This window comes from Rhinolophus hipposideros (genome assembly GCF_964194185.1).
Source record: "Rhinolophus hipposideros genome assembly, chromosome: 13".
In the NCBI taxonomy this organism is placed as follows: Eukaryota; Metazoa; Chordata; class Mammalia; order Chiroptera; family Rhinolophidae; genus Rhinolophus; species Rhinolophus hipposideros.
Genome location: NC_138059.1, coordinates 60,744,898 through 60,763,444, shown reverse-complemented (window position 1 = coordinate 60,763,444; position 18,547 = coordinate 60,744,898).

Sequence of the window (18,547 nt, the reverse complement as noted above, 5' to 3'; positions counted from 1 at the left end):
TACATGTTCACAAAGGAATTTAAAATGCATTATCTCATGCAACCTTCACAATAATCCAGTAAGATAAGTATCATTAGTTCCACTGTACACATGGAAATACAGCCTCGAAAATGCTCCTGACTTGTTCAAGATGAAACATCTGGGAAATATCACAGGCAGAATTAAATACCAGGTTTTTTCCTGTTCTCCCACAATTGGTTGATCCTGTAAGTTTTTATAGCATCTCGAATTAGAGATACACTTTCAGAAATTTAGAATTAAAGGATATGGAAACGTGCAAAAAGGCAAGAAAAATAAATAATTAAATATGTGGGTAATGATTCTAGAAAAACTCCTTTTGTTACCATATCAAAATTTCATATATCAGTGAAATCATATGTTTCTTGACTTTTCTTGTCTAACTTATTTCACTTAGCATAATAATCTCAAGATCCATCCATGGTGAAAGCAACAAAGGAACAAGACAAACAAAGAAACAAAAACTCATAGACATAGACAATAGTTTAGTGGTTACCAGAGCGTAAGGGGGGAGAGAGGTGGTAGGTGAGGGTAAACGGGGTCAAATATATGGTGATAGAAGGAGAACTGACTCTGTGTGGTGAACACACAATGTGATATATAGATGATGTATTACAGAATTGGATACTTGAAACCTATGTAACTTTACTAACCATTGTTACCCCAATAAACTTTAATTAAAAAAAAATCCCAACAAAACACACACATACACAAACATCAAAAAAAAAATGTGTATTTTCTCAAGTTCCAAATCTTCTAGTCCAAACATGTAGATAAATACTATGTGATATAGAATATTAAGACAGATTTATACATAGGCTATTAAGACAGATTTATACATACTTAATTTGATGAGTGACTGTCCCAAGATTCTTCAAAGAACAATTATAAAATCCTAATCAATATATTTTCATGTTAGTTAAAGCAGGAAGGGAAGGTTTGGAAAGAAAGCACTGCCATAGACATAATATTTAAATACACACATACACACACACACACACACACACACACACACACATTTAACAGGATGTCAATCTTATTTTTTTTGTATTTGGATGCAAATAAAATTAGAGAAAATAGCTCTTTCACTGAATTAACTACAGCAACTGGAGGCCAAACTTGGAGAAGCCACAATATTATATATGAGGAGAAAAGTCAGGGGTGACTACTAAGTACTTAATTTAGGAGCTCACATGAGGAGATTGGCTCTAGCATTCTAAATAACTGGCTAAAAAAGGGAAAGACCTTAGGTACATTTGTAAAGTGCCAGATTGCATATGAGTTAGATTTTCTTCGTCTTTACCATTGGAACATGATTATTAAAGGAGATTGTGACAGTTTGTATTGATGTTTAACAAATAGTGACTCTTCTCACTTCCCACTGTGGGTGGTGTGCACTTCCTTGTGTCATTGGTGTTGGACTAAGCCATGTGGTTTCTTTGGGCCAATGGAATGTTAGAGAATACCGTGCAAGTAGAGGCCTTGAATGTTTTGTGGGGTTTGGTGACCCAGTGATCCTCCATGAAAAGAATGTGCCTAAGATCATTTCTGCCCCCAGCCTGAACTTCAAAGTGTGACACAGGAAGCTGTTCCCATGACCTAGGAGGTTCTGGTTCAAGGAGGGTGAGAGACACACGTCTCCCAAAGAGCAACCTGGGGTCTGGAATCTGGAGTCTAGCCTGGCTGACCCAGCTTGCAGCCAACCTGAAGACCTATGAACAAGATAATAGGTTTTAAGTCACTGAGTTTTGGGATAGAGTGTTTATGTAGCATTATAGTAACAAAGCTGATTAAGACAGAATAAATATATCCCTATTGAATACTGGAATTGAAGAGGAATGGGAACTCCTATTTTAATAGTATCTCTATAGGATTGTGTGTGTGTGCACGATTTGTTTATTAAAGAACACTTGCACATATTCAATAATCTATCATTATATACATGTTGTAGAAAGTTTGATGTATTGTTATTTTTAAAAAGTTTACCAAGTTGGTGTGCTTTTAAGAACTTATCTTTACCAAGATAAATATAAGGAAAGGTAAATGTGTTTTAAAAAGTAAAAACAAAAACAAAAACCAAACAACAAAACCCTATGCAGAGATTTTCTCTTTCAGGAAGATGAAGTAAACATACTTTTTCCTCTTCCTACTGCTACATAGAAGGAGCGTAAAAGAAAGTAGACTGGCTAGGGACTTTGGGACCCAAAGAATGACATGGTGCTAAGTTTTCTGTTTTTGTTGTTGTTGTTGTTGTTTATGATAACGTGGAAATGTCAACAGACACAGATCAAAAAAACACCCCCCAAAAAAGCCTTCTCTCTTGCCCTTGACCAAGAAAGGGGAAGCCTAGCAACACAGAACACTTTCGCAGAAATAAATGTAATAGTGACCAGAAAACCAATAGAAAGATCACAAAACTTAGAGATAGTTTTTTTGAAAAAATAAACAAAAGCATCAAATTATTAGCTAGTTTAAGAAAAATGTAGAGAAGACTCAAATAAATAAAATCAGAGATGAAAGAAGAATTACGACTGATAACACAGAAATACAAAGTATTATAAAAGCTTACTATGAACAACTATATGATGACAAATTGGATAACCTGGAAAAAAATGGATAAATTCCTTGAAATATACAACCTACCAAGAATGAATCATGAAGAAATAGAAAATTTTAACAGATCAATAAGGAGATTAAACACCTCCCAACAAATAAAAGCCCAGGACCTGATAGCTTTATTGGTGAATTTTGCCAAACATTTAAAGAATAATTGATACCACTACTTCTCAAACTCCTCCAAAAAAAAATTGAAGGAGTGGGACAACTTCCAAACTCATTTATGAGACCAGAATTACCCTGACACCAAAGCCAGACAAGGATACTACAAGAAAGGAAAATGACAGGCCAATATCCCTGATGAATATACATGTAAAAATCCCATAATCCTCATAGATGTAGACATAAAAATTATCAACAAAACAGTAGCAATGGAATTCAGCAATATAGAAAAAGAATTATGCACCATGACCACATGAGTTTTATTTCAGGAATGCATGGTGGTTTAATATTTGAAAATTGATCAATGTAATTCACCCATTAACAAGCTAAAGAAGGAAAATACATGATTATATCAATCTATGCAGAAAAAAGCATTTATCAGAGCCAATAAACTTTCATGATAAACCCTCAGAAAAACAGCAGTAGAGAGGAGCTTCCTCAATTTGATAAAGAGTATTTGCAAAGACTTACATATACTTATACGTATAATTAAATGTTTTTCTCCTAAGATCAGGAGCAAAGGAAGGATAGCCATTTCACCACCCTTACTAAACATAGTACTGCAAGTTCTACTCAATGCAGAAGGCTAAAAAGGAAATTAAAAAAAATACAGATTGAAAGGAATAAATAAAACTGCCTCTTCTTGCAGATAATATGACTGTCTAGGTACAAATCCCAAGGAATCACCTGCAAAAAAAAAACAAAACAAAACACACATACAAACAAAAACAAAACTCTCCTAGAACTAATAGGAATTTAGGACAGGGACTGCAATATAAATATTTAAAAATCAATTATATTTCTATATACTAGCAATAAACATGTGGAAACTAAAGTTAAAAATGTCCTACCATCTACAATCACTCAAAATAATGAAATAGTTGAGTACAAATCTAATAAACATGTACAGGATTGGTATGCTGAAAACTATAAAATGCTATGAGAGAAATCAATGGAAATGTAAAGTAATGGAAAAATGTATTCATGTATTGGAAGACCAAGACCAAACATAACAAAAATGTCAGTTTTCCCCAAATTGATATACACGTTTAACAGAATTCCTATAAAAATCCCAGCAATATTTTAGATATGGACAGGATTGTTTTAAAATTTATACTGAAAAGTAAAGAACTAGAATAACTAAGACAATTTTGAAAAAGAAGAACAAAGTATGAAGAATCAGTCTGTTTGATTTCAACTGTTTTTATAGCTACAGTGATTAAGGTGGTGTGGTACTGGGGAGGGAGAGACACATTGATCAACTGAACAGAATTAGATTCACACAAATAGAATTAGACCAATAAATAGACCCACACAAATACCCCAAACTGATTTTTGACAAAGATGCAAAAGCAATTCAATGAAGGAAAGGTAGCCTTTACAACAAATAGTGCTGGAGTAACTGGACATCTAAAAAAAAAAAAAACTGGGGAAGAAGGAGAAGGAGGAGAAGAACCTCAAAAAGAAATCATAAAAGTAAATCTTCAGAATTTAGGGTTAGGCAAAGCTTTTTTAGATTTGACACCATAAATACAATCCATAAAAAGAAAAATCGGACTTCATCAAAACTTAATCTTTTTATAGTTTTGCTCTGTGAATAACAGTGTTGAAAGGATGAAAGGACACACTATAAATGGGAAAAAAAGTTATTTGCAAAGTACATATCCAACAGTAGACTAGCATCTAGAATATAGAAAGTACTCTCAAAATTTAAGTAATGTAAAAGCAGAAGTAATCCAATTTAAAAAAATAGGCAAAAAAGTAAAGTGATGAAATGAAAGTATACAGAGGGCAAATGAAATTCCTTCTTGACAACCAGAAAGTGATAGTCACATTGAATGTTACTTTTCTTTGTTAACTGATCTCGAAAACTGAAGTATAGACATGGACATCTTACCATTAATTCTGTAAAATAACAACTTTTAAATCAATTAGAGTATATGAATATGGCACTGTGAGAACCAGTGATCTGGAGAAAACAATTACATGTCATGTTCACCATTTTTTTTTTTTAATTGACCAAAGTGCAAGATTTTACAAAAATGAGGAGGGAAAACAAATCATGCTTTATGATTTGCTTTTACAAAGTCTTAATGAAAATGTTTGGAAAAAATCCAGAATACTCCCTCAATTTCCTTGGCATACCTCACTTTCACAGTAATCAAGCATTCCCTTGATTATGTTCTGCCCTTAAAGCAGAATAACTTCCTCTGTTACTATAACCATATTAACAGTTATGCTCTAAACCTGTAGCTTTCCTTGAGTTCCTCTGGGAATGTTGGTTACTAGAGAGTTGGAGAAAGAGTTCGCCTTTACCAAGGAAATATCCAGCAATATCCTTTCAGTTCCGGTGTACAGAGAACTCATGGAGTTCATCAAGAACCTGGAAATTTTATCTTACATGTCATCAATGAGAAGTTAATTTACTCTTTGAAACCCTATCTTATGAAAAAAAGAATAGATACATTTTTTACCAAATTTTGAGAATATGTTTGGAATGGCCTGATTTAAAATATAGATTATATACTGTGCACAATCACACAAATGATATATGGGGCGTGAGGCAGCATGATTTTAAAGATTTCCATTAATTACATTGTATGTATTTTGGGGGAAAAAATGCCGTATGTTTTAAATGAAGAGGTGCTCCAAATGTTCATTAACTTTCTAATATGATTAATTTCAATATTCTTTTGGCCACAGTCATGAGAAATTATTATATATTAGACAAAAGGCAGGCTCAAAAATGAATACATTTTAGTTCCACATCATCAAAAGCCTAAAAACAAAAATGAGAATTTTAAGTGAGTCTAAAGGTCATCTGGGAAGGAGAATGTCCTGGGGAGGCATGTTGTGTCAAGGACCCCTGAGACATGACTGATGTACAATGTGAGCAATGGCTGACTACCATGGGACAAGCTTCTAGAGCAGCTGAAACTGCGGCCTAATCAGATGTCCATGTGACTGCAAATCCGGACAGGCTTGCCATGGGTAGTTAAAAGGCGCGCCTGAGGGAAATTTGGCTGCCACGCAGGAGAGACATGCCATGCATATTAAGAGCTCATGGACAGAGAAAACAAACAATGGTTTTAAATATGAGCCTCGAATCAAGGAATGTAATGTCAGTTCGGTATCTGAAATGTGTCATTATTGATAAATATTGAAAATAAAAGATCAGTGCTAAGTTTCCATGTGGAGGTCAATTAATGAGTTTTCAAAACCACTAAGATAGTAAGTAATAGAGAAAAAAACACAACAAATTTTTAAATGACATCAAGGTCAAAAACATTATATGACTATAGGGTGCATTAAAAGGAAACCAGTGTTTTATAAGCTGAGTCCCACTGCTTTCCTTGTATCACCCTTCTTTTTCTAAATCTTCACAGTTCCCATGGTGCATTTCTTTCACCCTAGATATTAATAGGTCACAAGTGTAGATGCCACAAATTGCAGGCACTGCTTGGTGATTGAGCTGCTTTCTCTATGGACTGTGCTTCACAAAGAGAATAGCATTTATATGTGCAAATGTATGTATGTATGAAAAGGTTTTACAAAGCTGAACGTTATTATAGCTCTATTTTTTATCAAAAAAATAATGCAACACAAAAAAAAAATACAAAGATGATTAAGGATCCTCTCAAGAAAGGCTGGACAATATGGCTAGATGAGAGATAGAGAAAGAGAGAGAGAGAGTGAGAGAGAGAGAGAAACAAGAGAAGATAAAACAGAGGAGAGGGGAGGGGAAGAGAGAAACTGCATTGTAGGTGCTGAATTGCAGTTTACAATTTTAAATAGAAACTAATAAGCTGACTTTTATATAAGATGAACCAGGTACAGATTTTGGTTCATGGTTGAAAGCTGCAATGGACATTCCTACCCCAAATATACTACTTTCTTTCTTCCAGTAGAAACCCTACACTCCCCCCACCACCATCTTTTTAATCTTTATAAAACTTCAATTTTTGTGATTATGGCAAAACTACCAATTACAGTCACACAACTATTCCCAGAGATGGAAACACGGCCGAAGGAACATCGACCATATTCACCCCTGAGGGATTTAAATTAGAGCAAAGACCCTTAGGTGCAGAGGGGGTGGTTCTCAGGTCCCTGAAGCTGAAAGCTACAGACACTAGGTCCTGTCTCTCATTTTGGCACGCTAATCTGTATTCTGAAAGTGAATCTCATTTTCTTGCTTAAGTATGGTTCCTTTTGTTTTCAATCAAAGGGTTCTAGACTGTATCTCTAGAATGTGGATGCAAGTATCACATCTAACTTCACTCACTATTATAGCCCAGGCTTGGCTCTGCACTGAGCTGTTGATACGCATTCAGCTATTCACCAAATGATGAAACAACATGGGTGAATAAGGACACCCCAACTCCTAAATATACTTCCTACCTTTAAGATATAAAGAGTAATTTACATCTTAAATCTAAACAATTGAAATAATTTTCATTACACATCTAAAATAATATAACAGAGATGAGTTGACTATTAATATGAAAAGTTGTATTTTAAAAGGCAAAAAATTTAGACAGAAATGTAAGAAAAATAACTTTTGTAGTTTCCATTTCATTGTCTATCTTATTGAAGTAAGTGCAATTTACACTCAATTCCTGGTTATCCTCATTAATGAATAACATTTTAACATATTTTTTTATTCTTACCTGTGCACATTATTGGATTATCTTATCTGCATGAATTATTTTGTTTTTTTTCACAGCCATCAATTCACTAAAATTTGTTGCTACTTTTAATTTTTTTGAGCTCTGTTATGGACTGAATCTTTGTGTCTCCCCACCCCAATTCATATGTTGAAATCTAATCCCTAATATGATGATATTTGAAGGTGGGGTCATTAGGAGGTGATTCGGTCATGAGGGTACAACCCTCATGAATGAGATTAATAGTGCCCTTATAAGAAGCCAGAGAGCCTCTTTCCACTGTGTGAGGATACGATGAGAATTTGGCAGTCTGCGAACCGGAAAAGGGCTCTCATAAGAATCTGACCATGCTGGTACTCTGATCCCAGACTTTCAGCCTGGAGAACTGTGAGAAGTAAACTTCTTTTAGTTATAAGCCATCCAGTCTATGGTACTTTGTTATAAGTACCATACTGACAAGGCAAACACATAGGCCGATAATTACCAAATTGGACACCTGTGCTTCTGAGAATCCATGAAGGTTTTCCAAAACCTTTGCAGGCAGTGAAAGATTTAAGAAAATCCATTTTCATATTCCCAACTTTTACTTTTTGCCACAATTGTTCTGCCTGAGGATTGGCCTGTGGTCAAGGCATCAATTTGGTTTATCTTTCTCATATCCCCTTCTCACAATGAAACTTCCCTCATATTACAAAAGAAAGGGTTCTGTTTCACCCACCTCAATTTTTATCAAAAACTGTCTGAAAGCTTCTTTGACCAGTTTCCCATAAACCTTTGATAAGGTTTTGTCTTTTCCTTTCTCATACATTTTTCTCCTCTGGACAAAGTGGACAGTTAGAAATGGGATATTCTGCATGTGTTGGAATATTCTAAAGTCAGATATATTTGTAGAGTTGGATTAAAGGAATAGGGACAATTTTCTTTTAATGACCTATAGTCTTCTATCTCCTTAATTCTTGTCAAAGGAAGACCCTGAGATGAAAGCAACGAAAGTGTGTCCATCGTAAATATTGGAGGGCACTGTAAGTTATTTTATCTATGTGAGAAATTCATAGAAAGGCTGTGTCCTATCTATCATCTATCTATCTATCACCTATCTCTCTATCTCAAAATTAAAACAGTTAAGAATGATAAAATAGCATGCTCTCTTTCCCCTCCTTATCTTGTTTCCTTTCAGAATAATTGAGTCCAAAAGCCAGTAGTTGGGGCAGAGTAAAATAACACAAAGGGGAATGTAGAAGTGCAAGTCCAGCACTGAGTGTCTAAGAGGCAAGAAGAAGGCATCTTCACAGTAGCGGGTATCAGAGCTGAGAGGTATGAGGAGGCTGTGGGAATGGGGCAATGCTGGTGTTGGTGATGGGGGTGGTTTACATTTAGGTGGGAATGACCAAATAAGTAAATACATTGAGGGAGATGGGATCCGAGTTTCTCACTGTCAGAGAAGAGACTTAGATATGCAGATACATTCATATGTATTATACATATTAAAATGTGCATTTTTAATTAAATTTGACAGTTTAGGTTTATCTATCAATTTCTGTAATATATTTAAGTTTCTCTATCAATAATGTGCCAATAATAATTGGCATGATAACATAATCCAGATGAAGAGAAAAAAACACTTAGGTCTTCTGGTCACAGAGAATATAAAAAATTAATTTCAATTTATATATGTATTTTTATAGCAGAAAGATGTAAAATGTTATCAATAAAAGACCTTCAAGCATAAAAATATGTTATGTTAGGATAACATTCTATGGAAGAAATGAAACGGAAATATAAGTTCAAGGAGAAAATGGAACACTATAAAATTTCTGGTTGTTAAAGAATTGCTTATTCATGGATTTTAAAAAAAATTGATGATTCTGGGCATTAAGTCACTATAGCATTTTTTTTATTAGTTTCAGGTGCGTGAGACAAAGTAATACTTAGACGTTTATCATTTATATCCCTCACACTGTGTGAAACCCCCTCCCCCCATCCACTATCCCTCTGACATTGCACAGAGCCATTACATTTCTACTGTCTCTATTCCTAATGCGGTACTCCACTTCTTGTAAGTATATACATACATACATACATATATATATACATATATATATGTATATATATATGTATATATATATATAATTATAGTTGGCATTCATTATTGTTCAGCTTCAGGTGTACAGCGCAGTGATCAGGCATCTACATCATCCCTGAGGTGGTCTCCCAAATGGGACACGTGTCCATCGGATACCGTACAAAATCTTTACAACATTATTGATTATGTTCCCCAAATTAATTTTCAAAACCCCGTGGCCATCTTGTGGTTACCGACTGTTTTCTAATCCCCTCAACTTCCCCCTTATCCCCACCCCACCCGCACATGTAGCAACCCTCAGTTTTTCCTCTATGTCTCCAAAACTATTTCTGATTAGTTCATTCACTTATTCTTTTCTTTAGATTCCGCATATAAGTGAGATCATATGGTACTTGTCTTTCTCTGTCTGACTTATTTCGCTTAACATAATGTTCTCTAGGTCCATCCATGTTGTTGCAAGTGGTAAGATTTCTTTCTTCTTTATGGCTGCATAATACTCCATTGTGTAAATGTACCACAGTTTCTTAATCCAGTCATCTACCGATGGGCATTTCGGTTGTTTCCATGTCTTGGCTATTGTGTATAGTGCTGCAATAGACATAGGAGGAGTGCATAAAGATTTTTGAATTGGAGTTTTGGATTTCTCCGGATAGATACCTAGGAGTGGAATTGCTGGATCATAAGGTAGTTCCATTTTCAGATTTTTGAGATACCTCTATACTGTTTTCCATAGTGGCTGCAACAATCTTCAATCCCACCAACAGTGCACAAGCAGTCCCTTTTCTCCACATCCGCGCCAGCACTTGTTGATTTCTCTGATTTCTCTGATGGTTAGTGAGGTCGAGCATTTCTTTATATGTCTGTTTGACATCAGTTTGTCCTTTTTAGAAAAATGTCTCTTCATGTCCTCTGCCCATTTTTTAATTGGGTTGTTTGTCTTTTTGGAGTTGAGTTGAGTGAGTTTTTTAATAAATTTGTGATATTAACCCCTTATCAGATATATCATTGGCAAATATCTTTTCGCATTCAGTAGGATCCCTTTTTGTTTTATTGATGGTTTCCTTTGCTGTGAAAAATCTTTTTAGTTTGATGTAATCCCACATGTTTATTTTTTATCTTATTTCCCTCGCGCGATGGGATATATCAGTAAAAATCTTACTCCGGGTAATGTCTGTGAAGTTTCTTCCTATATTTTCTTTTAGGAATTTTATGGTTTCAGATCTTACATTTAAATCTTTAAGTCACTTTGAATTTATTTTTGTATATGGTGTAAGGAGGTGGTCCAACTTCATTTTCTTGCATGTGTCTGTCAACGTTTCCCAGCACCATTTATTGAATAGACTGTCTTTACCCCACTGTACATTCTTGCTTCCATTGTCGTAGATTAAATGCCCATATAGGCATGGATTTATTTCTGGACTCTCTATTCTGTTCCATTGATCTATGTGTCTGTTTTTATGCCAGTACCATGCTGTTTTACAGTACCATACTACTGTAGCCTTGTAGTATAATTTGATGTCAGGTATTGATTGTTATACCTCCTACTTTGTTCTTATTTCTCAAGATTGCTGAGGCTGTCTGGGGTCTTTTATGGTCCCATATAAATTTTAGGGTTATATGTTCTATTTTTGTGAAAAACGTCGTTGGTAGTTTGATATGAATTGTGTTGAATATGTATATTGCTTATAATTTTCTAAGTACAGATCTTTTACTTCTTTGGTTAAATTTATTCCCAGGTATTTTATAGTCTTTGGAGCAATTGTAAATGGGATTGCTTTTTAAATTTCTCCTTCTGATGTTTTATTATTGGTATATACAAATGCAACTGATTTCTGAATATTAATTTTGTATCCTGCTACTTTACTAAATTCATCTATCAGCTCTAATAGTTTCTTCGTGGAGTCTTTAGGGTTCTCTACATATAGTATCATATCATCTGCATATAAGGACAATTTTACTTCCTCCTTACCAATTTGGATGCCTTTTATTTATTTTTCTTGTCTGATTGCTGTGGCTAGAACTTCCAGCACTATGTTGAGTAGAAGTGGAGAAAGTGCACAACCTTGCCTTGTTCCTGATCTTAGGGGGAATGGTTTTAGCTTTTCCCCATTGAGTATGATGTTAGCTGTGGGTTTATCACATATGGCCTTTATTATGTTGAGATATGATCCCTCTATTTTCACTTTCTTAAGGGTTTTTATCATAGATGGCTGCTGGATTTTATCAAATGTTTTTTCTGCATCTATCCATATGATCATGTGATTTTTATTTTTCATTTTGTTAATGTGGTGTATCACATGAATTGATTTGTGGATGTTGAACCACCCTTGCATACCAGGGATGAATCCCTCTTGATCATGGTGTATGATCTTTTTAATGTATTTCTGAATTCTGTTCACTAATATTTTGTTGAGGATTTTTGCGTCTATGTTCATGAGTGATATTGGCCTGTAGTTTTCTTTTTTTTTTTTTTTTTTTTTTTTGTGGTGTCTTGTCTGATTTTGGCATCAGGGTGATAGTGGCTTCGTAAAAAGTGTTTGGGAGTCTTCCCTCCTTCTATATTTTTTGGAAGAGCTTGAGGAGAATAGGTGATAATTCTTTGTTGAACATTTTATAAAATTCACCTGTAAAGCCATCTGGTCCAGGCTTTTGTTTGTTGGGATATTTTTGGTTACTGATTCAATTTCCCTGGTGGTAATCAGTCTATTCAGGTTTTCTGTTTCTCTTGAGTTAGCCTTGGAATGTTGTACACCTCTAGAAAATTGTCCATTTCTTCCAGATTGTCAAATTTGTTGGCATATAGTTGCTCATAGTAATTTCTTAAAATTTTTTGTATTTCTGTGGTGTCTGTTGTCATTTCTCCTCTTTCATTTCTGATTTTATTAATTTGGATCCTCTCCCTCTTTTTTTAAATGAGTCTGGTTAAAGGTTTGTCAATTTTGTTTATCTTCTCTAAGAACCAACTCTTGGATTCATTGATCTTTGGTATTGTTTTTCTGGTTTCTATTTCATTTATTTCTGCTCCGATCTTTATTATCTCCTTCCTTGTCCTCCCTTTGGGCTTATTTTGCTCTTCTTTACCCAGACCCCTTAAATGGGAAGATAAACTGTTGATTAGTGATGTTTCTTGTTTCTTTAGGTAGACCTGCAATGCTATGAATTTCCCTCTTAGGACTGCTTTCGCAGCATCCCATAGATTTTGGGTCGTCGTGTTTTCATTTTCGTTTGTCTCCAGATATCTTTTGATTTCTTCCTTGATCTCCTGCTTGACCCATTCATTATTTAGTAACATGTTATTCAGCCTCCATGAATTGGTGTGTCTTCCAGTTTTTTTTCCTGTAGTTCATTTCTAATGTCATAGCACTGTAGTCAGAGAAGACAATTGGTATGATTTCAAGTTTCTTAAATTTATCGAGATTTGTTTTGTGACCTAACATATGGTCTATCTTGGAAAATGTTCCATGTGCACTTGAGAAGAATGTGTATTCTGCAGCATTGGGGTGAAATGATCTGAAAATATCGATTAAATCCAAGTGGTCCAATGTATCATTTAAGGCTGTTGTTTCCATATTGATTTCTGTCTGGAGGACCTGTCCCTTGTTGTCAGAGGTGTGTTGAAGTCCCCTACTATGATAGTGTTGCTGTTGATCTCTGTCTTTATGTCAGTCAATATCTGTTTTATATATTTAGGTGCTCCTATGTTGGGTGCATAGATGTTTACTAGGGTTATGTCCTCTTGTTGGATCAATCCCTTTATTATTACATAGTGCCCATCTTTGTCTTTTAATGTTCTTCATTTTAAAGTCTATTTTGTCAAATGTAAGTATTGCAACTCCAGCTTTTTTCTCACTTCCATTTGCATGAAATATCTTACTCCAACCCTTCACTTTCAGCCTGTGTGTGTCTTTTGATCTGAGGTGAGTCTCTTGTATACAGCATATACAAGGGTCTTGGTTTCTTATCCACTCAGCCACCCTTTGTATCTTGATTAGAGCATTTAATCCGTTTACATTTAAAGTGATTATTGATAGGTACGTAGTTATTGCCAGTTTAAATTTGTAGTTAGATTGTTTTCATCTTTCTTCTATTTACAGAAGTCCTTTTAATATTTCTTGCAATGCTGGCTTGATGGTAATAAATTCCTTTAGCTTATTCTTTTCTGGGAAGCTCTTTATCTCTCCATCAACTTTAAATGGTAGCCTTGCTGGATAAAGCAATCTAGGTTGTAGGCCTTTGTTTTCCATCACTTTGAGTATCTACTGCCACTTCCTCCTGGCCTTCAATGTTTCTGTAGAAAAATCATTTGATAGTCTTATGGGAGTTCCCTTGTATGTAACCCTCTGTCTTTCTCTTGCTGCTTTTAGGATTCTCTCCTTGTCTTTAACCTTTGCCATTTTAACTATAAGGTGTCTTGGTGTGGACCTGTTTGGGTTTATCCTGGTTGGGGGCTCTCTGCACTTGCTGGGCTTATATGTTGGTTTCCTTCATCAGGTTAGGGAAGTTTTTGGACATTATTACTTCAAATATGTTCTCAATCCCTTGCTTCCTCTCTTCACCTTCTGGTATTCCTATGATGCGCATGTTGTTGCGCTTGATGTTATCCCAGAGGTCTCTTAAACCATCTTCATTGTTTTTTATTCTTTTTTCTTTCTGTTGTTGTGTTTGGGTGATCTCTGCTAACTTGTCTTCTAAGTCGCTGATTCAATCCTCTGTTTCATCTAACCTGCTGTTAATTCCTTCAAGTGAGTTATTTTTTTCGGTAATTGTGTTCTTTAGTTCTAACTGGTTGTTCGTTATGATTTCTATATCCTTCTTTAAACATTCTTATCATCAGTGTTCTGAACTCTGTCTCTGATAGATTGGTTATCTCTGTTTCATTTGGTTCCATTTATGGAGGTTTCTTCTGTTCTTTTATTTGGGACATGTTTCTTTGTTTCCCCATTCTGGCTGACTCTCTGTGTTTGCTTTGATGTATTAGGTAGATTTCCTAGGGTTCTTAGTTCTTCCTGGGTTATCTTATGTAGTATGTGTCTTTTATATTTGAGCTGCACCACTTCCTTCTTCTCCTCTGCGTGTGCTACAAAAGTGACTCTTGTGTTGTGTATATTGTCCTGTTAAAGAAGATCTTTAAATGCTTTTCCCTTGTGAGTAAGTGGGGTTAACTCCTATGCTAACTCCTATGAGCCAAGTTGTGAGACTTGTAGGTCACTAGTGGGTCAAACCCAGTAGTACTCCGGTTTGGTCTGGGGTTGGCCTCTGGGTATGTTGAATCTTGTGCCTCTTACTTACTATTAAGCTCTTAATAGTAAGTCCCTCTTAAGCTGGGACTTTGTAGGGCAACTTCAGAACAAAGCAAATCACCAAGCACAACAACAACAACAACAACAACAACAAAGAAAAAATCAAATACATTGACACGTAAAAACAACCGACAACCCCCACTCAACACAAGCAAAGATATCAAAGATATAAAGACAAAACAAAACGAAACGAAACGAAACGAAACGAAACAAAACAAAACAAAACAAAAAGCAGTGCCAGTCTTGGCTTAAGCCCACCAAGTAATCTCCAGGTTGTCCTCTGCTGTACCAAAGAGTCTCCTGCGTATTGTGCAGGCAGAGCCGGTCACCTGGTGCCCAGAGTGACGGTGGGACTAGAGATTTAGATGCGTGGGGCTGAGGGGTCTGGATGGTAGTTTTTACAAAGTCAGCACAGTCTGCCCTTGCCTGCACATATGCACACTGAGAGAAGCACCACAGCCCTGTGCCCAGTTCTCCTGAGTCTTAGGGCACTTAGGGTGTGTGTGTGTGTGTGTGTGTGTGTGTGTGTGTGTGAAATCACTGTAGCATTTAAATTATATTGAATAGATACATTGAAAAGAATATTGCAGTTTTTATATCAAATGTCGATAATTAAAATATGCCAAAAGACATATCTTTTGAAACTATTTTAACTTACGAAAAACTTCTACTATCAACTTAAAAGTAGGCAAAAAGGTAAAATAGTTTTTGAAAAACATATTATATGTACACAAGCAACCCCTAAAGGTAAATATTTTATCTATGTTTTACAACTAAAAAAATAGAAATGCCCAAAAAATTAATGTTCTCAACTTCATAATAGTAAGTGGTGAAACTGGGAGAGCCTTACTCTGACCCTCTAAATTTCTCACTGCACCTTCCTTCACTTCCCCAGATTTTTCTCACTCCACTTCACTTCCTGTTCAGATCCTATTTCCAACTGTTGGCACAAATGACCCCCACAGGTCCCCAGACCACCATAGGATGCCTGGTGCAGACTCACAAAGACAAGAGCGGTACAGAGGCCACAGTTTCCCCTATTCCTCCCCATGAGCCCCTCTCTCTTAGTCCACTTTGGCAGATGTGCTTGGCTTCATGATTTCTCTGCAAGCTCCAACATGTCCTCCTGCCAGTGCTTCAGGAACCTGGTTAGTGCTTCTTTCTCTGTTCTTCCAAGTTTCCCTTGTGCACCATCACTTTCCTAACTCCTCCCACAATTGTATAAAGTGTAATCCCTATAATTAATCTTTTATTCTCATAATATGCACGAGGGCTCTGCTTCTTGATGGGCACAATTATTGTTACCTAAAGTAATTTCAGAGTAACAGAATCTTAGTATGTATAGGAATCTGGAATTGGTTCTCTGATCTGGCTAGCAGGTAATTATAATCCTGTTGCCAGTGGTAAGTGAGGCAGTGGCAGGCCATGGCATACAGTGGAAAAACACTATTTAAAATATTACCTAAAACCACCAGGGAGGACTTTGCATGTCCATGTGATCAATTTAGTGGAAATAAGAGTAAAATTACCATGGATTGATTTGGATGTTTTTACATATGCTAGAGAACATGGAGGGGAAAAAATGAGATTGGGGTTTTAAATTTTTAACTCAAGGTTTTGGTAAGGAACCAAAAACCTTCTATGATACGTAATACCCCTGAAGGTGGCGTTTATCATCTATAGCCACAGAATTGAAATTTCTAAAAACCAAATTCAAAATTTAATCTTGTGGTTGGCTAAATTGCAATGCAAATTTAATTCATAGTTTGTCAGGGTCTCTTAGGGAATTAATTGGAAAAGAACAGAAACCCTGAAATTTGGGGGGAGAGCGTATGCATATATGTAAATTCCACTAAAACTAAGGATTTTGTACACTCAATTCGGCAGCATGTTTTGACAAAGCAAAATTTCTCCCATTTTCTCAGATCAGTCTCCACCTGTCTAAAGTAATTGTAAAAGATCTGTTACTTTCAGAGCTCTGCTGATTTTGCTTAGGACTTACTCCCATTCACCTCTCACTGCTTCTAGCTCTATAAACCCATTTAAATTTTAAATAGCTCCAGAGGTTCAGCTACAAAGTATGACCTACGAGGACATACCATACACAACAAAGGGTAGGGTTATTTTATAATTATTGTCGCTGGAAAAGGGGCCACATGTTAAACCTGACAAGTTCAGGAGGCTGAAAATACCACATAGGATGGCATGAACATAAAAATTCCTAAGTAAGGTGGGCCATGGTGGGAAGTCACAAGTAGCCTGTAGCTTCCTTGACAAATGTGAATCTCTACCTTGAGTGAGACCATCTATTGTCTTTTTGCACCTAAGATAATATCCTTGGAATGTCAGTAATCCCTTTTTCTGGACCAGAGCAGGAAACTACAAAATTTCTCATTACTATTCTTATCCTCTGATTACCACCATTGTGTGCTATAAAAAAATGAACTATTAACTATCCTGTACCCACCTATGTGAGAGAAGTACATGCCTCTCCAATTTACTTTTATCCAATCCCAGAAATTTCTCTGCTTTGCTTTCTCCCACCCTCTTAATCTATCACCCATGGATTTCATGTAACCCTCCACCTTTGATTCCACATATAAAATAAGATGCAAACCGCCATTTTGGGGAGCATTTTCTCAATCCATTGAGATTTTGATTCCTGTCAATTGTCGTCAGTTTGGCTCAAATAAACTCTTACAGAATGTTTTTTCATTGACATTATAAAGTACTTGTACTATCTGTGAAATGGTATAGTGTTATTTAAAAGTGGACTTGAATTAGTTGTAAATGGGAAACAAAATGTCAAAGATTTTTTGCATGTAATCTTATGTGCTGTACAATGTGACTTCTCACAAATTTGCAGAAAAGACTTCAGTGCCTGCTGGGTTTGGGTTTATTGCAGAAATAAGTGAAGGTACAGAGTCCTGCCTCCCGGTTACCAGTTGTCATAGTAGCCGCTGGCTGATGTTGTGTGTGTATACCTACCTTACTCATATTTTAATCCTGGCAAGCAGACAGTTAAGATTTTTTCAGAATCATTACAAATTAGTTTCTTCTTGCATTAGTTCAATGTTTGCACATAAATCAGAATATTCAAAATTTCTAGCATATCCATAGTTGCTATTAACAGCTGGGTGATTTTCAGCCATTCTTTTCCTTTTGTAGCTAATCTAACAATGGTTAGCTAATCTACAATGGTCCTAATCAGAGTAAATGTTTAAATTGATCTCCCAGAGGCTTTCCTGGTTGCAATATTGTAATAAAACTTTGACTCATAAATAATTTAAAGTTTTTTTTCTTTAACATAAGAATGATTTCATAAATATGGTTGTCGTATCACCTCAGAAACTGAGAGGCTAGTGTTACTACAGCTCTGCTAATGAAAGAGAGAACAACTCCAAGCTGAATGAATGCAAGAATCATTACCAACTGAGTTTGAGATATCCTCCTGGGCTGAGTCTTTTGTTTAGACTGCATTGCATCTCAACTTCTCCCTTTGTCTGTTTCCTTCACTTTCCCATCCCTGATGCTAATCCTGAGAGGCTGTCTTAATGTATTCCTGTGCTGGTGTCCCTTTCTGAGTCTGCTTCTCAGGACCTCTTCTATAACAGGTAGCAACAGCAAAAACTAGTGGGAGACGTGGTGTGGGTAGATTTTACTTCAGACCAGGGCTCTTTGTTGCATCTCTAATAACCAGC